Source organism: Ailuropoda melanoleuca, chromosome 15 (genome assembly GCF_002007445.2).
Source record: "Ailuropoda melanoleuca isolate Jingjing chromosome 15, ASM200744v2, whole genome shotgun sequence".
NCBI lineage: Eukaryota > Metazoa > Chordata > Mammalia > Carnivora > Ursidae > Ailuropoda > Ailuropoda melanoleuca.
In genome coordinates this window covers 27,289,626-27,313,752 of record NC_048232.1, presented here as the reverse complement: position 1 = coordinate 27,313,752, position 24,127 = coordinate 27,289,626, and the positions used below count along the sequence as shown (strand labels likewise).

Sequence of the window (24,127 nt, the reverse complement as noted above, 5' to 3'; positions counted from 1 at the left end):
TGCTTCTTCCTCTCTCACTCTCCCTGCTTGTGTTCCCTCTCTCGCAGGCTGTCTCTTTCTGTCAAAATAAATAAATAAAATCTTTAAAAAAAAAACACAATAATACATAAATTAAATATCCTTAAACAAGGGAAGAGAATAAACGAATTCTCAGTATACTTTCTAGCCTAAGATTTGTATTGGAGTAGGACCCTAGCATCCTTATAATTCATTGATGTACTTTTCTGACTTCTTAAATTGGTACTTGGTAGTGTCCTTGGCAATAAGATGAATCCAGCTAAAATGAAGTGATTACATATAATTCATTCTGGGTTTGGTTTATTCTTTTGCATTTTTCTAATTAGAATATGTGCATTATACTCCAATGTCTCTAGAATCTATTCTTCTTTTAGGAAACAGAACCTTTAGATTTCACCTAGAAACTACATTGCTTTGCTTCTCTTGCAGCAGGGTGTGGCTTTGTGACTAATAGTAGTTGAAATGTGATTATATAAGGTTACCTCCTTCAAAACAAGCCATGTGCCCTAGACTTTCTCTTTTCCCTTTCTGTTTGCCTGGGATGTTTTACCAGGTACAGGAGCCATCTTAGGTCCAGAGCTGGAAGTCATGTGAAGGATGATAGAGCCAGCTTAGGTCCTTGGTGATCTTATAAAGCATACCTTTCCCTGCCACCCTGTATTGTAACATGAAAAAGAAAAATTTCCAACTTGAGCTACTGTATTTTTTTAATCTTTTTTTTTCAAAGATTTATTTATTTATTTATTTATTTTAGAGAGAGAGTATGAGCAAGAGGGGGCAGTAGGAGAGGGAGAGGGATTCTCAAGCAGTCTCCACACTGAGTGCAGAGCCCCCCACAGGGCTTGATTTCGTGTGACCCTGGGATCACAATCTGAGCCAAAACCAAGAGTTGGACACTTAACTGACTGTGCCACCCAGGCACCCCTGAATCTCTTTGTTATGGAAGAAAGTTTATACGCTAATCCAAAGAAAAGCATTTAAGAATTCTGTCTTTCTCTTTGTACTTTTGGGCCAATATATGTTAGTGTGCAGTCTCAATTAAAATAATTTAGGAGAGTGTTTCTCAAAGTTCAAGTTACTTGTAAAACTTTAGGTACTAATTATTAATAAATGATATACAGGTTTTCTTCAACTTACAATGGGGTTATATCCTGATAAGCCCATTGTAAGTTGAAAATATCTTAAGTTGACTGTGCATTTAATACATCTCACCTACCAAACATCATAGCTAGCCCAGCCTACCTTAAGCATGCAGAGAACACTTGTATTAGCCTGCTGGGCAAAATCCTCTAACACAAAGACTGTGTTATAATAAAGTGTTGAGTATCTCATGTAATATATTGAATGCTCTATTGAAAGTGAAAAACAGAACGGTTGTACGTGTACAGCATGTTTTTAAGCCCATTCGTTGTTTACTCTTGTGATTGGGTGGCTGATGCTCCCCCTGCTCGGCCTCCTGAGAGTTCAGTGTTATTGTTACCAGTTTCTCCGTGTTATATTGTTAACCTGGGAAAAGTCAAAATTCAAAATTTGAAGTAAAGTTTCAACTAGAATTATTTATCTATTATGTTGTCAACTTTTCTATAATTTTTTTGTCTAGTCTGCCAAGGACTTAAAGATATAAATCACTAATTTATTTTATTAGCTTTTCCTTATAATTATATCAGGTCTTGTTTTGGAATGTGTGTTAATGTATTATTTGCTGTCAACATCTCAATTGATAATTATACCTTTTGTCAGAATAAGACAAATTTCTTCCTAAGTTTTGCTATGTGCTTTGTGTTTTAGCTGACATGAATATTGCTACCTTAGTTTATATTTCCCTGTCTTTATACTTATTATATTTGTTCTTTGTCATGTCTTTTAGATATTTCCTAAAAGTAGATTATAGCTAGATTTCATTTTTTATTCTATTGAGAACCTTTACCTTTTAAGGATATTTTAATTCACTTATATTTATTGTCAAATTGGTCAAATAATTGGTTTTACTTCATTTATCTTGTTTGAAGCTCTCTGTTTTAAATTCTTTTTTGTTTCCATTGTGTTTTGGACTTTTTGCTATTTGATTTAAAGTTTATCTTTGTTTAATTTGGTTTTGATTTTTGGAATTTGTGGGTACATTCCCAGTTATTTACTAGTCAGCTTGTTTTCTAAGATGTCCCTGTCATTACTATATCAAGTAACACAGGGCATGGCGCTTACATTCTCATTAATGTTTGCTTAGTGACAAAAGCTGTCCTCTCACTGCTCTGAGTCTCTGATAGGCTGTTAGCCTATCTTGAACACTCCTCGTCGTCTGATGACCTCAAGTGGATACCAGCTCCATTCCCTTTCTATAATAATGGAGCTTGTATAGGGGGCTTTCCCATTTTTTTCACATTGCATTTGAAGACTGTTTAGGGAAATAGGGTCTTAGACAGCACTCGGTCTTGTCTTGGAAACAGTGTGGAAGGAAGAAGCCTGGAGTGGTTGCTAGGGGTAATATCTTTAAGAAAACAGTGATGTTGCGAAGTTATTTGTAGAAATGGAAGTCTTTTCTTTCTCATTTTTTTTTTTTAGCAGATAATTATGTGGCTGGACTACCAAGATGTAGGGAGTGAGGTGAAGCTGAGAACAGCCTCTCCGATATTGCGGGTTATGGTGAAGTTCTTGCCAAGAAGCTCATCTTAGTGTGGTATGTGGAAAGCACAAGGGCTGAGGAGGCAGGAAAGCCTTTTTTCCAGCTTTGGATCTCTATTTTTCTTTGTGACCATAGCAAAACACTCAACTTTTCTGGGCCTCAGGCTAGATCTATGAAATGAGGAAGATGACTCTGAGATCCTTTCTAACTTTAAAATTCCATGACTGACCAGGGCACCAAGGATAGCAAAGAGGTTTCCACTTGACAGCATTTTTATTTTTAATTTCATTAAGCAAAGAAGTCAGCTTAAGTTCATCTTGCAGAGTCAAGAGGAATAAACCACTTGTCTTACTACTCTGAGTGAGGAGAGTAAGAAGAAGGGATCATATATGACTTGTGTGTTTATGCTCTGACCTAATATTAGGTAAGTGACACATGCTGTGCTGGAGATTCCAATTATAACGCCTGGAAGTAGTCTGGTCATAGAATGACTCAGAGGAATGTGAAATCACTACTTTTCCCTGAGAAAGCAGAGAGAGATATTTATCTAGACTCCCTGAAAGTGTTTCTAGGATGTGTGATTGTCTCGAGATTGAGGATGCTGGGAGGTGGGCCCACTATGTGATAATAGATGGCAGACTAAAGGTCACACTGAAGGTCTTTCATTGATGAGCTCCTGAGTGGTCAAAAGGCTGCTAGCACTGAATTCATGTTTCACAAGATCAGCAAGAGGATGCTGCCCGAGCTGGCTTTTTGTCATAAGCTGAGCTGGACATGGTCACAAGCAGGGGGGGCAGATAGAATTCTGAAATAATGAACATGTCACAGTTGTGAGAGAGCGAGGAAACAGTGCTGACTGAATAAAATCTATACNATAATGAACATGTCACAGTTGTGAGAGAGCGAGGAAACAGTGCTGACTGAATAAAATCTATACAGCAGTCAAAGGGTGACTCTTTGAAGGAAGGCTTTGTTCTGGCTCGATTCTGGAGGATGAGCCACTGACACGGGCTTCCTCCAGGGCAGCGTGGAAAAGATCATGCAGCAGACATTGGTTGCTTTTCTTCTCTGTAGTCAGCACTTTGAGGAGTTTTATTTCCCTCTCTACCAAGAGCTTCTAGGGGAAGCAGAATTGTTTCATTTCAGAAATGCATTTTGTTCTAGTAAATAAAGACATATCATGAATGAATCTAAGTAAAATTCAAAATAAGTTAGAAGCTTGGATAAAAAATGCAGGTGATAGGCTTTTATGAAGCACTGTTGTATGGTAGACCCACTTAGGGATGCGGAGATCAACATTCAGGGGCCTCTGTCCTCAAGAGCTGAAGTTAGGCAGGCAGATAAATGGCTAATACTTCTTTTTCTTGGTGGAGGAAGACCTTTGTTACCGGTAGTAACAACCTGAATTTTAGACTCTTCTGTGGGACACTGGATTCCTCTTTTCTTCAGCCTGTACATAGACGGGTACTGTATGTCATTATTGTGCAGAAGGTTATTCACATTCTGCTGGACTACTCGGGTGAAGAGTTGGAAAGCACAGCTCTGTGCAAAGGAATTGTCATGGCCATGGGCTTGCAGGGTTAAATTGCTAATACCACGTTTCGTTAAGTTTTTATAGAGTATCTACTCTAAGCAAGGCTCTGTGCTAGATGTTGAGACTACAAGGTAAGATAGAATCCCGGTTCTCAAGACATTTAGAGTCCAGAAGGAGATGAGTAAATGGATAAATAGAGCCCAGGGTACATGGAGACATACGGGAGGGACTAAATAATTAGAATGCACAGGAGTGAATGAGGCAGGGAACTTTGCATGTGTTCCAATAGAACTGAACAGTGTCAAAGAACCTGTTTCTTCAATGGTTGTAGTGAGCTGTCCTTAAAGTTCTGTTTTTTTTCCAAGAGCTGTACATTTCTGGTGTTACGGATAATAACAGCCAAGAATTTGACAATGTTTTACTCTGTGTCAGGCACAGTTCTAGTGTTTACATATAACCAGTTAAGTTATCCTTACAGTCGTCCTATAAGGTAGGTATTAGTATTAACCTAGAAACTGAGCCACAGGGCAGTTGAGTAATTTAAACTGACCGATGACAGTTAGCATGTAGTAGATCTGGGCCTTGTTTCCAGAGTTGATGTTCTTAACTACTGTGTGAAGTTAAGCTGTCTAAAATCAAGAGAGTTGACTACTAGAAGAACCATTGTACATTTTTGTAGGTCCAGCAGCTTAATATTAATGAGTCTGCAGCTGAGCATCTAGGAGGGAAAAAAATGTCAATACGTGTGCTTCTTATTTTCTAGAAATAAAGCTGTATATTATTATAATAATTATTATTGGAATTGCCGTGTAGCAGCTACAAATTATAACTAGAATATTTTATTTGAAATTATAGGAAGATACCTTTTGATCAGATGCTGTTCCCCATTAATTGACCAAAAGGGGCTTTCTTGAATTTTGAATGTATCTAAAGAGATTGCACAGCCTTCCACAATCACTGAATCCCGCAGCTCTTTGAGGTGGGGATTTCCTATTAATTCCAGTATCTCCTGGATAAGGAAGAGGCTACTTTCTCTATCGGTCATCTGTTGAAATGTCTGTCTCTTTTTTACAACAGTGGAGGCCTTTAATTTATAAGCTGGATTTGTAAATTGAAGGGGCCCAGGCTGGTTGGGTCTGTGGTGCATGTGGCTTACCTCCGTGCCTGAACCATGGGAGGCCCGCTATTTGCTGCCCTGAGGGAGTTAATAAGAGCTTTTGTGACCTGGTTTGCCCAGAGTTTAGGGGCTCAAATCTAGATGGTCTGAAGGAAGAAAGAATGGGATGAAAAAGTCAAAGTTATGGTTGTAAACTAGAAGGAAAGTTAGAATTTTAAAACCAGCATCAATATAGCACAGACAAGGATTAGAAGTTAGGAAGAGGCTAGGAGGAAAGATTTTTAATTAGAGCAGCACTCAAGACTTTTGAGATTGTCACGATGATTTTATTTTTTATTTTTATTTATTTTTTTTTAAAGATTTTATTTATTTATTTGACAGAGATAGAGACAGCCAGTGAGAGAGGGAACACAAGCATGGGGAGTGGGAGAGGAAGAAGCAGGCTCACAGCAGAGGAGCCTGACGTGGGGCTCGATCCCATAACGCCGGGATCACGCCCTGAGCCGAAGGCAGACGCTTAACCGCTGTGCCACCCAGGCGCCCCTGTTCACGATGATTTTAAATAGGCAACCTTTTGGCTTTAAAAATAATCAAGGACTTGACTTTCTGTCTGTGGTTTATTAAAGGTAAACACATAGAAAATTTAAAGGGAAAAGGTAATCTTTTTCTGTAAAACTGTTTTGATTTATGACTTCCTGGACTTTGAAAGACTCCTTGCCCTTTGATTAAATACATTGAGTTGTTCTAAAACTTAATAATTATATTTTTTGTGCACCAGCAAGTATTTTTAATATAACAATTAGGAATATCATTAGGAATATTATTGAGAGCAGTATATAACATAAAACTTGAACGGTATTACTAATGAAAATGAGGTTTCAGACATTGTTTGGCTACATTAACTAAAAATAGAAGTACACTTTACATGTACTGCTGAAATCAACTATAGGAATGAAGAAGCTTACTAAGATAAGATTTTGTGTAAAGATATTTTCTATTTTGCTTTTTAAAAAATGAATTTTATTTACAGAAGGAATACATATATACTTTGTTTAAAAAAAAAGCATTACACATCAGAGTTCCCTTTGACCACCACCTTCCCATCCTCCCAGAGGTCATCATTTTGTCATTTCTTCGTCCAAAAGTTTTTTGGAAAATTTATATGTATATGTTTGTATGCACAGAACGGATATTTCTGTTTTGCATGAATGTTAAAAAAACAACCCACGGGAATGTATCGTTTGCTTGTTAATTTTAAATACAGCCTTCTGTCATGCTTTGTTTTTAATTCTGCAATAATGTTATTAATCACAGCTGACGTTTATTGAATAGTTATGTGCTAGACAAGATATTTAGCATTTTTCATATAATTTAACTTAATAATCTTCATAATAAGCTTCAGAGGTAAGTAAAAATAGTTGGTTTTATACGAATACATTTTCACCTTTATTATGCTTCCCATTTACATTAAATTACTAATTCCAGTAGTTTATCATTCTTTAATAAGACTTCAAAAATAAACATGTGAAATGATTTGTAAAAGTTGGTAAGAATATAACTTTTAGCTGTGTTAATTTTGTTACTCTTGCTCAGTCAGCCTTTCACTACCAAGTCCCCGGAGCGGTGTCTTTGCTAAGCCACAAGGCCGGGATGTGAGGGGGACTCCAGCTCACCTTTTAGGAATGAAGAGGTAATTTGTGTCGTATCTGACTCATTCTAAATGAAGAACAGACAACCCCAGACATTCCTTACTAGTTAATGGTTTTAAAAGTCCTTATTTTGGGGAACAGTTAGAGGTTACAAGACCTAGGTGGAAGGAAGTTTGTTTTTGCAAGATGCTTCTCCCTGTGCGAGGGATGAGGAAGCAGAGAGAGGCTGCAGTGGGAGCCAGGAGGATTTTCTTTTTATGGGAATTGGTAGAACGGAAGTGATAGTGAGTGGATTGGGAGGAAAAAAAGGTGGTGTTTATTATGTATTCCGTGATTTTGGAGTTTGGAGGAAAATATTTTCAAAATTTCATGACAAAATAAAGTGCTTTTAATGAATGAGATAGCTCTTTAGAAAGCTTTAAATCTCAGCTCTGCTGCTTAACTAGCTGGGTGATCTTGAAAAAGCCACTTTATGCTGTTTCAATCAAATGATAATAACATCCACTTTATAACATTGTAGGGTTGAAATTATATAAAATATTTTATACATTGGGAAGTATTGTACAAATGTGCAAATATTAGGTGATATTCTTACTATTTTTATTATTGTAACTCTTATCGAGTCTGTTGTCTACAGTTTGCCTGTTTTAACTATTGCCTCTGTACTGAAGATTTAACCTCCTTGTTGCTTCTATCCTTTATTACTTGCAAGAGAGTTCTATATTAGGGCTCTCTTATTTTCCAAATAGAAGAGGCCTTATTGCTGAATCATTTAACAAATATCGAAGGCCTAATATGTATCAGTCAGCATTTCTTCAGGCCCAGTTTAAGAACTCAAAATGTCATTGACAGCAACTCTCAAGGAGGGGAGATATGCTGAAGGTCCCAATAACCATCATTTCGTTGTCATTACACATTCGTGTTCATAGACATTTTTGATCTTTTTTCGTCAAGGTAAAAGTAAGCAAATAGAAATTAACATCTGTGTCCTTAGAAAAGTGTTTGTAATAAATTCTGTTGTACTGTGACATTGTTTGAAAAAACAATCAAATTATCTTGCTGTGGTTTCTTTTTGGTTATAATACTTAAATTATTTTGAGATCCCAAATAACATTCAGTGGGGATATGAGGTGTTTATGTTTATCAGAACAGGACATGGGTGAATGATGGTTAAGAAGTGCTGAAAGTAAGCTCTTGTTTCCAGATGGGGAGGAAGCTGCCCTGAGTTTCCATTTGGTGCCCTTCAGGGCCCTCATTTAATGGGGAACCGATCTTTGTGTGAAAGCCCACTCAGACGTCGGGTTTCTCATTCAGAATTTGTTTATTATTTTGCGCCCTGTCATTCCCCTAATTCTTCTCCTAACATAAAGGTTGTAGCAACTCCCAATGCATGGAAAGAACAAGCACCTTTAGCTTATTGAACAGTCATCAGACTGCCTCTTTGGGAGCAAGAATGAGACATCAGTCGTTTAAGGCAACTGGGAAGTCTGCAATTTAAATCTCATCTGCCATTTGACTGATGTGCCATTTATTATACAAAAACACTTACTGTATAGGCTATTTCTTGAAGAAAATACATGTACTCTGGAGAAGGCACTGTGCTGGAAAAAAAAAATCCTTTGGTTTTATTGTTCCTCTTCTGGATAGTTCTAAAAAGCTAACCCTTTGACTCTCACTGGTGGTTTGCTTTGTCATCTCTGTTTACTTTCTTTCATTTCTTAACCTACTCTTTGTGGCAAGCCACCTCTATCCTGAAGTTATACCAATGAAAAAAGTTAAATCTTATTTCAGAGTGATCTGTGAAATTCCATTCCATATTTTAAGCTTAACCATTGGAAATATCACTTTTTTCTTTATTTTGCTACCCCACCCATACCCTCACTTGTCTGAGGACCATGATAGAGTTTTTTGTTTGTTTGGTTGGTTTTTGTTTTTAATTAATCTCTTTTAAACTCACCTGTTCATAGAAACTGAGCATTTCCCCTTTTCTGAAAGGCAGTTGTGGTAAGAGAAGCTTGTTTTCTTGAGCTCTCAAGCCAGGGGTATCTAGAGGAGCCTAGGATCTGCACAGTCACACTTGCTTTTTCAAATTAGAAGCAAGAAATATTTTAATTTGCCTTGACTCCAACTAAACTGTTTTTTAACAGAGTTCAAAATTAGTTGACTTCTCTGAGCTTCTGGTTTATAATACTGAAGAACTTCTACATAGAGTAGATAAAGGATGGAGTAAGAATTTCTGATTCAATTGCGTATTATTTATTGTGGAAAGAATGTTTTCCCTACAGACGGACTAGGAACAAGATGTTTAAACATAAGCCAGGGTGGAGACCTGTTTGTTTGGTCAGCTTCAGAGAAGCCACGTTTCCCTACTTGTGATGAGTCTGCCAAGTATTCTGTCCCCCCACCCCCGCCCGATTCTTCAAGTTTCTTTGGAATTAAGGCTCTGTTGGATAAGGCAGTGATAGAGTGCTTACGTGGCAATTAGAAAGGCTAAAGGCGGTTTTCTGGAGCAACATGATTTTATCATGTCGTGCGTTTTTGCTGGGCTGTGAGCGTGTGCGCGCGCGCGCGTGTGTGTGTGTGTGCGCGCGCGCGCGTGTGTGTGTGTGTGTGTGTGTGTGTGTTTATATAAAATGGCTTCTTTCCTTTTTCCCAGTCCCCCTCTGCTGTTGGTCTGTGTATTCACATAACTGGATGGCTGCAGGACTCCATTTATCACAGGGGGTGTGGAGATATGAAAGGGTTACTGTTCACATTTCCTGTGTAATTCCCTCTGATCTTACTGAGCTGTAATTTCTTTCTTGATGTTAAACATTCCCAGGCTCCTATAACCTTCTAGCCTGCTTGCTCTGGCCAAGTTTGTCCCAGGTGATCATGTAGGCGAGCCTCCTGTTTTTAAAGACTAGAAATCTCTCCTTCCTTCGTGAGATAGGCTACATGCTCATTCCTTTGCAATCCCAGAAGAAATCCCTGCGATATAACACCAGAACAGAGCATAACCTACTAGTTTTTAAAATCAAATTTAGCAGCCAGTTTTGTTGTCCAGTTAATTGTGTAGATTTTAAAATCTCCTGATTCCTGGTTTAGTGAGTTTCTAGCTAAATGAAAGCCCATTCATCTGTTAAAAGATCTCATTCTTCCTTCTAACAACACACTTGAATAATGGGTTCTGATTCTAAAAGAGTAAAATTTGACTCTCCATGTTACTTTCAGCTTGCTTATTAGTTGCTAGACCATTTTAAGTTGCCTCAGAGGCAAAGCTGCTTAACTGAAACTGCCATATTTCTGCTTCAGTTCAGTTCACAAGGTTGTAGTTGAGCGTAGGGAGGCTACTGGTACTGGTAATTTCTCCTTTTTCTCTGGTTTTAAAAGTATATAGCAGCTCATTTTTATTCCACAATTTTTTAAATATACATTTTTGTGGTTGGCAAAAGGGTTTCTATTTTTGCCTTTCCCCTTACGTTTTAGAAGAAAATGCTATGCTCCTGTGACGCCTAAGAATATGTCAGCAGCTGCTGGTGAATTGATAAGGGCAGGGGGTCCCTGGGCCAGCACTGCCCTCATTGTTAGGTAAGGAGTGTTTCTTTAGACATGGCTCTGCATCAGTTTGCTTGTGTTGCTTATGGCACATCTCTGTGTCTTCATTCAACAACTTGGGAACCTTAGGGTTTGGGGACAGACAGAAATGAAACAATGTCTCTTTGAAGGAGTTTCGAGGATAATTTAAGCTTGCTGGTGTTTAAGCCAAAGTCAACTATTTGCATTGCTTAAAACAGTGAGATAAAATACTCTTTTTGCACCTTAACCATGTGTAATACAGTTTTACATGGAGGTGGGTAGATGAATTTTTAGATTGATTCTGTGTGGATCTGCCTTAGAGAGCCAACACGAATGGTTGATATTTCTCATTCACCTTTAGTTCCCCTAAGCCTTAAACAGAGCCTGCCATGCGGTAAGCTTTCAGTGGTTTGTTGAATGAGTGAATTAGACTGCCAGATTACTTCTGTAGATTCTTAATTGTTCTGTTTGTGTATTATTATGTACATGTCATATAGTGTTTCACTCACCCTTTCTATTAGTCTCTAATGATAGATCTTGTTCGAAGTCCTTTGTTATTAGACAGTTAATTCTCTCAAAGCATTCTGTGCCCAAGTCCATAATAATGTTGTATACCTGGCTGGTCTAACCATGTCACTGCTGTGTTATAGAAAACAATGAGATTTAGTCATAAGTTACTTAAATTATAGATAGTCTGTTAACACTTCCTGAAACTGATAAGCCCATTCACTATTGTCATAATGGAAAAACACTTATGTTTTCTCCCAAGGAATATCTATTCCTAAGACCATCATAAAGCTCTGAATAGTAGTGTCAGTCATCAACAAATACTAAATAAGATGTGCCACAGGATGGCTTTTAGACTTTTCAATGAATAGGATTCATACACTAGCCAAGTTAAACAGCAGCTTACGGTACATTAAATGTGCGTACGTGCTAAGCAAGTGGCCTGAACAAGAATCATATAAATTAGTGGAAGGAAAAATCATTTTGACTTGAACTAGAGATGGTGAGAGATTTCATAGAGGAAGCGTGAGTTGGGTATGAGACCAATAGTTGAGTTTTAGATATAAAGGAATAAGGCTATCTTACATTTATAAATACCAGTCATAGGTATCACACTTCCTATTCCCAACAGCAATGAAGAAACAACAACAACAAACTTAAGTATATGATGGAGCCTTTTCTCCATTGGTGATTTATTTATTCCTTATTTTTTAGTGAAGTGCAATATCAGAATACCTTCCACTGAGTCCATACAACTCTGTTAGTTACCATAAGGATTCACTTCAGTAAAAAGTCCTCCCAAATTAAAATTTCAGTGGGAAGACAGGATATATATTGAAATTTATTCACGATTATACTTCGGTAATAAAGGCTCCATCCAATCTCAGTGGCAAGTTTAACAGACTTCACTGCTGACTTATACCTTGATTTGAAGTCTAACATACAAGGAGATAGATCCAAATTCATTGTTTTTTTGTTGCACAGGTATAGGTAGCTGTAGTAACTATATAAAAATATAAACTCACAGAAATTTTTTATTAACCTCTTAAAGATTCTTCTACAATAAAGGAATTACTGTAATAATATCCCAATCAAATCCAGTTTCTTGGTTTTGTGAAGCAAATTAAAATATGGCTAGAATTTACATTGAGACCCTTTGTATTTACTTGTTATTACTCACTGTTAGGAGCAAACATTTTAGTGCATTTAATTTTAAAGCCAAACTTTTATCTCTAGTTTATTCTTTTATTGCATAAACAGTCAAAGGAAGAACAATACAACAAAGAAATGAAACCAGTTTCTCTAACATAGTAAAGATAGAATCTTAAGACAGTCTGCTGACTTTACTGTTTAGTCTTTTGGCCTGTAGCATATTTATGTGACCGTATGCATATTTCTGCCTATCCTCATTTATTCAACTGTTGCTGTCAGTGTGATGATGAAGGGAGACTATAACCAGTGCTTGTTTCCCACACTGTATTTTTGCCTCAGTCTTTCAATATATCACTAGGTGATCCATGATTAAAGAGTTTGGTAGTCAGCTAATTTTAGAAAGGTGGGAGCATCTCAGTGAATATTGATATTTTATTTAAGCCAGTACTTCGCAAATGTATTTGACTTTGGAAATGCCCACTGCTTGCCTGCCTGCCTGCTTGCCCTCCACCCCTCCCTCCTTACTTCCTTTTAGCTTCCTTCTTTTCTTTTTTAAGAATACTTATTAAAATCTCCTGTAGAACAAGTTTCAGGAATCATTACTATAAAGTTTATACACACACACACAGACACACACACACACACACACACACACACACACACTATTTAGGTCTGTTGCTTATGTCCATTTTCCTCTTAATCTCTACCTTTCCTAGGGTGTAGGATGGAATATAGAAGGAAAAAGAATAATGTTTAAGTCTTGCTAGCTATTTTGATATCGTGTGTAGTGGGAAAGAGGCTCCTTTATAAAAACAAGATTTAAGACCGGTGTGAGGATTTCAAGAGTTCTTACTCTCTGCATTTTATATAGCTCCGAACAAACAGTTGACCAAGCATAACAGCAGTTACCTCTGGGGAGAGGAGTAGAGTGGATTGGAGATAAAATGGGGCTTACACTTTTTACTATACATATTCCTGTTTTTGTTTGAGTTTTTTCATTAGTGTAAATTTCTTTTGTAAAAATTTTAAATTCCTTAAAAATAAGAAATGAAGTAAAAGACCTTACTAGTTGAGAGAAATTCTATAAAAGAATTGCTTACTCTAAGCTTTTGTAATAGTAAACTCTTTGGTGTTTTCAAACTCACTTTGTTTAAAAAAAAAAAAAAAACCAAAAAATTGTAAGCCATTTTTTTTTTAGAAACAAGATTATATGAAGGAAGGTAAATCTGATAGATAAAGGTAATATACCTTGCCCTTGCTACCCCTGTTTCTTGTACATATTTCAGTTGTTGCTATAATTCACTGTGCCATCATTTTCCATTTTTGTGCTAAGTGAGAGACTGTGTCTTATTTGTCCCTGTATCTTTAGTGCCTAACTGTTCACCATGCCTAATACTTAGTAAGATTTGTTAAGTGTGAATGTGGGTGTGTGTTGGGGGAGACTTAATTTCGTAATTATTCCTAGGAGAATGCATTAATGATTGTCACTTTGAAATCTTAAGAGGAATATATTCTTTTGAAAACATCTTTAAGATATACTCTATTTTGTTTTTGTATTATATCTGTCTTCTCTCAGAATTTAAGATGGTATTCATCAGTACACATAATATAAAATAAAGTTTTAAATAAATGAGTAAAATAACAAAGTTGGAGGACTTTGTTACTTCCCCAATTCGAAATTCAATATCAAGTAACAATAACCAAGACAGTATATCATTGGCATAATGATAAGCATGCAGATCAGTAGAGTGGAATTGAGAGTCCCAAGAATAAACCCTTATATTTTTGGCCTATTGATTTTTTTTTCTTTTCTTTTTTTTTTTACAAAGCTGCTAAAGACTATTCAATAAACAAACGGTCATCTTTTAAACACATGGTTCTGGAAAAACTGGGTATCCATATGCAAAAAAATGTACTTCCTCACAAAAATCAACCATACACAAAAATTAGCTCAAAATTAATTATGGACTAAATGTAAGAGCTAAAACTATGAAACATCTGAAAGGAAGCATAGAAGAAACTTCCTGACCTTGGATTGGGCAAAGAATTGTTAGATATAACACCAAAAGCATGAGACATAGAGGAAAAAAAATGGATAAATTTGACTTCATTAAAATTAAGAACTTTAGTGCCTCAAAAGACACCGTTAACAAACTGAGAAGACAAGCCACAGAGAAGATATTTACAAATCATGTCTGATCAAGAATGGTATCCAGAATATATAAAGAACTCCAACAGATGAATGATGAGAAGACAAATAACCCAATTAAAAAATAAGCAAAAGAATTGAAAAAGCATTTCATCAAAAAAGACATAAATGACTAATAAGCATCTGGAAACGTGATCATCATTAGTTATTAGGAAAACGCACATTAAAAACAGTGAGATACTACTCCATATCCACTGTGAGGCCTGTTGTTAAAAAGACATAATATTTCCTGCCTAGGATATCGGGAAACAGGAACTCATATACATTGTTGGTGGGAATATAGAATGGTACACCCACCTTGGAAGACAGTTTGACCATTTCTTTAAAAATTAAACCAACTTAACATATGCATTAGTCAGGTCTCCAGAGAAACAGTCAATAGGATGTGTCTATGTATAGGGAGAGATTTATTTTAAGGAATTAGCTCATGTAATTGTAGAAGTTTGGTGGGCCCAAAATGTGATAGGAGAGGTTGACAGACTGCGGACTCGGGAAGTAGTTGCAGTTTGAGTCCAAAGCTACTCTGCTAGAAAACTAGGAAGAACCTATGTTGCAGATGAAGTCTGAAGGCAGTCTTCTGGGGATTTGCCTCTTGCTCTGAGAGGTTGGCTTTTTGTTCTATTCAGGCCTTCCACTAATTGGATGAGACCCACCCACAAAATGGAGGCCAATCTGCTTCCACCAATTTAAATGTAAATTTCATGCAAAAACCCTCTTCCAGAATAATGTTTGACCAAATATCTGGGCATTGTGCCCAATCAAGTTGATGCATAAAATTAACCATCACACCATAAAACCTAGCAATTCCACTTCTCAGAATTGACCCAAGAGAAATGAAAACATATACCCACACAAAGACTTATTTGCAATTGTTCATAGTACCTGTATTCATAATAGACAAAAATGAGAAACAATTCAAATGTCCATCAACTAGTAAATGGATAAACAATGTATGGTATGCCCATACATTAGAATACTCTTCAGCAATTGAAAAAATGAAAATACTGATACACTGCTCTAACATGGATGAACCTCAAAACTACTATGCTATGTGAAAGATGCCAAATTCAAAAGACTAAAAATTGTATGATTCCACTTGTGTGAAATATTGAGGTAGAGCCAATCAGAGGAGTTTTGGGGGTGGCAGCAGGTATTACTGCATATGGACTCAAGGGGATATTGAGGAGTGAAGGAAATGTTTTGAAATTGGATTGTGGTGATGATTACACACCTCTGTAAACTGACTAAAACATTGAACTGTACACTTACAACAGGTGAATTTGATGTATATAAACTGTACCTCAGCATTGTTAAAATAATAGTTGATAAAAATGGGACAAATGGACCAAGGGCAGGACACACAATGCAGCTCATAAAAGTCCCCGTATGTCCTTGAGGAGGTCACAGATTTTGCTCTAAATTTTCTAAAGAGACCATTCTAAGATGAGATGTTTTTTACTATGTTCACAAGATCAAAATTTATTAGCATGTTAGGAGAAACCTGATAATTATAATTCAAAGAAAAATGTATCCTTTTATTCATAGTGCAGCATATTCAACTCTGCCCTCAACAGCATCCTTGTAGTAAATAACTAAAGACTCTCTTCTCTAGAACTGTTTCTTTCTTCTTTTTTTTTTTTTAAGGATTTTATTTATTTATTCGACAGAGATAGAGACAGCCAGCGAGAGAGGGAACACAGCAGGGGGAGTGGGAGAGGAAGAAGCAGGCTCCCAGCGGAGGAGCCCGATGTGGGACTCGATGTGGGACTCGATCCCGGAACGCCGGAATCACGCCCTGAGCCGAAGGCAGACGCTTAACGACTACGCTACCCAGGCGCCCTAGAACTGTTTCTTAAACCTTCCTTTTATACAGTCTAGTGGCTTAACATCAAAGGTACTTCACTAAATACAATAATGCTGGGTGAATAGGAAGGAGAGTGGTAAAAGGAGAAAGCCAACAATGCAGCTCTTTGGTGGTATGTCTTAGTCCAGACATGCAGTTTTAGAATAATGAAGGGATGTACCAGATAGATATGCAGCAGTCCTGCAGAAGCTTTTTTGTAAAAACTGAGTAATGGTTAAGTTTAGCATTTTGCTCCCTGACGAGTACCTGGAGTGTAGTTATTCTCAGTTACAGGTTAGATATGGAGCCATTTGCTTTAATAGCTAGATTGGGAGTCTGGTTGGCATCCTTTTAGGAACGTTGGGGAGCCTGAGGAGGAAAAGTATCAGAAGAGACTGTCTACCGTCTACGAATAGGGGTAGTCTGAAGAAATATGTGCTGATGGGTTATGATTCTCCCTGAGAAATCATTTTGGCTGTTCTCCAGTGCTTAAACCAAGGGATCATTCAGGCTCTGAAGACAGTATAACATGGCCATAGATACTAAACTTGGAGTAGTGTGGTTTTCATTATAAATTTTCAAAAGTGATACATGTGTGTTGTAAAGCATTTCTAACAATTCAATTCATATATGAGGCATAGACTATATAGAATAAAAAAGTAAAGTTTCCTGTCTTTTCTTTATCCCTTTCTTATTTTCCTGTTAATGTATATTTAAGTTATTTCCAGTTTTTAGCTTACAATGCTGTGGTAAACGTACTGGCACAGGGCACTCCTCCATTTAAATAAAAATTTGAGTGCACGCACACATACTTACACAATTACGTATGTATATGTGTGTGTGTGTATATGTATGTATATATTATCACCTTAGTAACAGCTATTACTTGTTCTGTACTTCATAATTTATTTTAATACACCAGTATTTCTTTATTTTATATTTTAAAATGCTTTAGACTGCTACCAATGTTCATTTTATATTTGTAATTCTGGTCTTTCTCTAATAATGAGAAAGTATCTAAATAACCATTTGTTAAATTAGCTAAAGGACAACCTGAGCATGAATCTTTTGGCTTGATTATATATGTACGATAGTTTATTTAGTAAGAAGAAAATGTTAATTGCAATAACTTAGTTGAAGTTTATATTTAGAAAATTGCTTGTTTTATAATATCCCTGAGAATGTTGGCTTTTTTATCTTTAAGGAATGATTTTGCCTTGTAATTAACTTGTGCTTTACTTCTGAATAATATCTAGGTTTATGCGTTTGCTTCCAGTTGGGTTGTAGAAGGTGGTGGCAGGACATTGTGGCCCCTGTAACAACTTAAATAAATTACAAAAATCATTGTTGCAATGATTTGTTATTACATAATAAATTGTCCCAACACTTAGTGATTTAAAATAATTGTTTTATATAGCTTATGATTCTGTGGATTAGCAATTAAGGCAGATCTCAGTTGGATGATTTTTCTGTTCCATATTGCATTGAATGAGATTACTAGATAGTATTTAGCTGGTGGGTGAATTGCTTTAGAGGCTCCAAGATATCTTTACACACATATATGGTGCCTGGGCAGAGGTGGAATTCTGGCTTCACATGACCTTTCTTTTTTTTTTTTAAAGATTTTATTTATTTATTTGACAGAGATGGACACAGCCAGCGAGAGAGGGAACACAAGCAGGGGGAGTGGGAGAGGAAGAAGCAGGCTCACAGTGGAGGAGCCTGACATGGGGCTCGATCCCATAACGCCGGGATCACACCCTGAGCCAAAGGCAGACGCTTAACCGCTATGCCACCCAGGCGCCCCTCACATGACCTTTCTAAAAGCATGGTAGTCTTAGAGTAGTCAGACTTCTAACACTGGAGACATTTATACCAGAGGTAAACTGATTAGATTGAAGAGATCATCTCCTCACTCTACCTGTCCAATAGAGGAAAAGATGGGTCCTCTCTGAGAAAAAATAATGTCCACTACAGTTTTATGTTTGTCACGTTCGCAATATTAAGAATACACTAAAAAGTTACATGAGATGTGAAAAGTAAAAATCAGTCCATCCAAGGAAAAAGAAAAAAATAAATGTAGATCCATCAATGGCACTAAAAATAAGAGTTATCAAACAAGGATTTTATCAGTCATAAATATGTTAAAGGAAATAAAGGAAGTGCTTATAAATGGAGGAAAAGACAAACAATAGCAACACAGTTGAGATCTGTAAAAAAATAAATATTCTAGAGCTGAAAAATACAATATCTGAAGTTAAGATTTGAGTTTAATAATAAAGTAGGCACAGAAAAAATAAACAACTAGAATTAGTAAACTCAAGGACAGTTCAATGGGAAAATGTACAAGCTAAAGCACAGGGGAAAAAAAGAATAGAGAAACAATATAGGATAAGAGATACATGGACTGAATCATTTCATCTAATATACACATAATTGAAGTCCCAGGAGGAGAGAAGAAGCAAAAACAATATTTGAAAAGGTGACCAAAGGTTTTCCAAGCTGATGAAAGATAGCAATCCACAGAGTCAAGAAATACAGAAACTTAGTGAACCCCAAGCAAAATTAATATAAAAAAACACATGTAGGTACAACATAATGAAACTTGAAGAAACCAGATTGAAAATCTTAAAATAACCCAAGGAAAGAAACCATAGGAACTTCAAAGGAGCAACGATAAGATTTTCGGCAGACTGTTCTAAAGAAATTTTTAAAATTAGATCACAATGGAATGGCATCTTTAAAGTTTAAGTGCAGAAAGGAAAAATATTGCCAGCCTAAAACTTTATGCCCAGTAAAAATATTTTTTAAATGAAGGCAAAATAAAGATATTTTTAGACAAAAGGTAAGAGACTTTATCACTGGTAGCACCATAGTACAGTAATGCTAAAGGAAGGTATTCAGTCTGAAGAAAAATGATCTCAGTTGGGACCATAGAACTGTAGGCAAAAAAATGAAGACATAAATATGTGAGTAAATATAAAATATTTTTGCCTATTTAAAGCAATAATAACACTGTCTTTCAGGCTTAAAACATATGTAGAAATAAAATAAAACAATAAAACAAAGGGCAGATAGGTTTAAATGGAGTAAAGCCAATATTTTTGTCTTGTATAGGAAGTGGTAAAAGTCAGGGCCAGTAATTCAAGGAAGTATTTATAATGTCTAGGATAATTTTAAAAAGTACAAAAGCGTTTAAACAAAAAGCTAACAGAAACAATCCTAAAATGTATATAGAACCACAAAGGCCCAGAAGAGTGAAAGCAGTCTTGAAAAAGAAAAGCAAAGCTGAAGGTATCACAATTCCAGACTTCAAGTTAAATTGCAAAGGTGGTGTTATCAAAACAGTGTGGTAATGGCACAAAAATAAACACATAGATAAGTGAAACAGAATAGAAAACCCAGAAATAAACCCACAACTATATGGTCCGTCTTTGACAAAGCAGCAAAGAATATCCAATGGAAAAAAGATAATTTCTTCAACAAATAAGTGTTCAGAAAACTGGTCAGCTACATGCAAAAGAATGAAACTAGACCATTTTCTTACACCATAAACAAAAATAAATTCAAAATAGATTAAAGACCTAAAAGTGAGGCATGAAACCATAAAATCCTAGAAGAAAACACAAGCAGTAATGTCTCCATTGTCCATGGGACATTTTTCAGATATGTCTCCTAAAGCAAGGGAAATAAAAACAAAAATTAACTATTGGGACTATGTCAAAATAAAAAGCTTCTGCACAGTGAGGGAAACAGTCAATAAAACTAAAAGGCAACCCACTGAATGGGAAAAGGTATTCACAAATGACATAACTGATAAAGAGTAAGTATCCAAAACATATAAAGGACTTATACAGCTCAACACCCAAAAAACAAATAATCCAATTAAAAAAATAGGAATAAGACATGAACAGAAATTTCTCCGAAGAGGACATCGAGATGGCCAAGAGACACATGAAAAGATGCTCAGCATAACTCATTATCAAATGCACATCAGAACTACCATGAAATATCAGTTCACACCTGCCATAATGACTAAAAGAAAAAACACAAGATACAACACATGTTGGCAAGGATGTGTAGAAAAAGGAACTCTTGTGCACTGTTGGTGAGAATGCAAACTGGTACAGCCACTGCAGAAAACTGTATTGTATACCTGAATCTAATATAACACTGTATGTTAACTATATTGGAATTTTTAAAAAGCTAACAGGAGATAAAATGCAATAATAAAAATTTATTAATTAAAAGAAAAGATTAGATGGAATGGGTAGAAAACTAATAATAAGGTGTTTTAAGTATCAGTAGCTGATTACACATAAATAGGTATAGTCCTCCAACCAAAAGCCAAAAAGTTTTGAACTACATTTAAAAAAAGACTCTACCATATTAACTATGTTTAGTTTGTACAAGATATTTTTGCATGAAAGAATATGGGAAGAAAGGTACCTTGCACAAATAATAAAAGAAATCTAATGTGGTAATAATATCAGACAAAGTAGACCTTAAGGCAAGAAGTATTATGAAAGGCAAAGGAAGAATTTTATGATGATAAAAGGGTCAATTCAATAGGAAAACAGAACACTTCTAAATTTATATGTTCCTAACAATATAACTCCAAAATATGTAAAGCTAAAATTGACAGGACAAAGAGGAGAAATAGTGATTTCACCATCATATTTGGAGAATTTAACAACCTTCTTTGAACCACTGATATAATAAGCAGATTTTTAAAACTCAGGCTCTAGAATATTTAATAATACTATTAACCAACTTCACCAATTACTGTTTATAGAACATTATTTTCAACCACCGCAGAATACACATCCTGTTCAAGTGTACAAGGAACTTTTACCAAAATAGAGCATATGCTGAGCCAAAAAAGCACGTGTCAACAGATTTAAAAGGATTAAAATCATATATGTTCCATAGTGGAATTAAACTAGAAATTAAGATTTTTTTTAAAAAAATCCTCAATTTGTTTGGAAAATAAGCAGCACACATTTAAATAATCCACTGGTCAAAGAAATACAAGCACAGTTTAGATAGTGCACAGTGAGACATAGTTAAAATGGTGCTTTGAATTCTGTAGCTTTAAATGAGTATATTTAAAAAGTTGAAAGCCTGTGATCTAATTTTTCATTTCAAAAACCTAGAAAAAGAAATGCAATTACATTCAATAAACTGGAAGGAAGGAAATAACAAAGAAAGAGGGCATTCTATAAGACTAACAAAAATAAATAAGGTCAAAGTTGTTTCTTTGGAAAGATTAATAAATAAACCCCTACTAAGAAAAAAGAATGCTCAAATTATCAATATAGGAAACATTACTAGAGATCCAAGAAATATCTAAGTGTTAAAAAATACTATAAACAACATTATGTCAATACATGTGACAACTTATATGAAATGTACAAATTCCTTGAAAAATACAACTCGCCAAAATGACACAAAAAGGTAAAAATTCTATATAGTGCTTTATCTTTCAAATTAAAACTTCACAGTAGCCGACAATTTCTACACTAAACTCACTTTCTATATAATTTCCTTCAGAAAGATTTCCATTTATTTCATTTACCTACCTTTTGTTGGAGTTTGAGGAGGCCAATTAATTACACTATTCCTTCTTCCAACTTCTGAACCATTTGAGAAGTAGACATCATTTAGAATAAAAATGTCAACTTTATCTGTGGGGAAATTGGGTAAAAGAGTGTGCTTAGATCTCCATAGAGTCTTCCTACATATTCAGATTGGATTGACTTAACTTGCCCTGTTGAGTTTACTATATGAATGAGAGGAGAATGTATGTGAGCTTGGGTGGGCAAGTTCTAAGAGAGTGAGAGACTGGTGACATATGTGGCCCATTTTTGCCCTATTTCACCAAACAAGATAAAGCAGAGAGAAAGAGAACAAGAGTATATCATCCTGGGTGAAGCCCTACTCTGATCATGTTCTTTTTTCCAAGGAGTCAGTCCTACCTTGTTCTCATGGAACCCACAGTTCTACTACTGGCCTACTTCCAGGTCCTCATGTCATCTGGACCCTGTGCTGTATTTTGAACAAGTTTTTATAACTTTGATCTTCCCATAGAACTCTTCTTCCCCGAAATTTAAACCTGGCTTTTGTGGACAGTCCCTTTTTTTTTTTGCATGGCCATCTCAAGAAAAAGTATTGAATTTTTCTAATCCTGGATATTTAATATACGGTGTTACATTAGTTTCAGTTGTACAGTATAACGATTCAACACTATACATTATTCGGTGCTTATCAAGATAAGTCTGTTCTTAATCCCCTTTATCTATTTCACCACTCATCCCTCCCACCCCTCTGGTAACCCACCTCCCCTCTGGTAACCATCTGTTCTCTATATTTTAGTCTGTTGTTTTGTTTTGTTTTGTTTGCTTGTCCCCTTTTTTTTCTTTTCTTTCTTTCTTTTTTTTTTTTTTTAAAGCTTCACAACAAGCATGGAACCCAATGCAAGGCTTGAACTTATGACCCTGAGATCAAGACCTGAGCTGAGACTGAGTCGTACACTTAAATGACTGAGCCACCCAGGCACCCCAGCTTGTCTCTTTTTTTCTTTGTTCATTTGTTTCTTAATTTCCACATATGAGTGAAATCATGTGGTAATTATCTTTTTCTCACTGACTTATTTCACTTAGCAATAACCTCTAGATCCATTCGTTTGTTGCAAATGGCAACATTTCACTTTTTTACACCTGAGTAATATTCCATCATATATATAGTATAGTACGTCATCTTTATGCATTCATCTGGCGATAGATCTAAATTTATTTTTTTATTTTTATAAGATTTTATTTATTTATGAAAGAGAAAGCAAGAGAGCAAGCATGAGTGAAGGAAAGGGCAGAGGAAGAGGGAGAAGCAGCAGGGAGCCCGATGCAGGGCTCGATCTCAGGACCCCGGTATCGTGACCTGAGCCAAAGGCAGACACTTAACTGACTAAGCCACCCAGTGCCCCTAGATGGGCCAAGTTTTAGATTTAAAGGACAATTGATGTGTTCCTTTGCTGTCTACTGTCAATTCAGTGATTAGTATGCCACCTTTGTGCATCAGTTCCTTCTCCTCTCTTACACTGCCACGTCCCCTTTCTAAGTCTTGGTATTGATTGATTTACAGGACATTGGTCCAACTTCCTCAATTATGTCAGCATCAGACCTGGAACCATCTTCTCCACCCCACACTATGTGATTTATAATCTGCTCTTAATTCATGTTTTTGAGTTTCTGATACTCAGAACTTGCTCAGTTCAGTCAACCAGAAGCATTCCTAGATCTCAAATACCGAAAGTCCCCTCTCTTTTCTTTTCTCCTTGGGCAATTTTTTTTTTCTCTCAAGTTCTTAAATTTATATATTCTTTCACTCATCTCTTTTTCTCTCCTTCTTTCTCTCCCTCTTTCAACCTCTCAGTGTCAATAGATGGTCTTGCCATTGGATCTTAACTCCCTCAACTTTACCCCCTTACGCACAATAATTTTTCTTTATATTTATCACCATTCTTTCCTTCATTTCTAATCATAGAGAAGGAACTGTTTCCCCATCTTTAACATGGCTAACTCTACCAGAGTTCTTGTTTCCTTTTTCTCTTGTATTTGCTCCATTATCTTACCACTCTCCCTCTCCATGTCTTTCTTCTACCAGCATTAAAAATGAAAAAAAAAAAAACACCAAAATCCGTGTTAAAGATTTACGTTCACTTTCAAACTATGCCAGCCTTCCTAGAAGAGTAAAATTTACTAGGTAATTTCACTTCTCCTTTCTCTTCAGCCCTTACTGGAAGTTTTTGCTTTCTTTTATTGCCTTCCTGAAATTTTTTTCTAAGGTCATCAGTAACTGTTAAATTCTTAATTTTCCTTCTTCCCTGAAAAGGTGGGACAGGGCTCTCCCTCCTTTTTGTCT

At 36.1% G+C, this 24,127-nt stretch overlaps 1 protein-coding gene across 20 annotated transcripts in view; it reads left to right on the top strand.

The window, feature by feature from the left end:
• ZNF438 (zinc finger protein 438) overlaps window positions 1–24,127 on the top strand; it is a 179,775-nt gene that overhangs the window by 61,871 nt on the left and 93,777 nt on the right. For 9 of the 20 annotated variants that reach the window (XM_034643510.1, XM_034643508.1, XM_034643505.1 and 6 more), the window contains one exon: window positions 6,883–6,979. The exons of 4 other annotated variants lie outside the window; for them this stretch is intronic. The gene's annotated coding sequence lies outside the window, so the exon portion shown is untranslated. Of the gene's footprint in view, window positions 1–2,192; window positions 2,693–6,882; window positions 6,980–16,155; window positions 16,259–24,127 lie in introns of those variants that run through there. 7 more of the 20 variants (XM_034643515.1, XM_034643512.1, XM_034643511.1 and 4 more) reach the window with 3 other exon arrangements.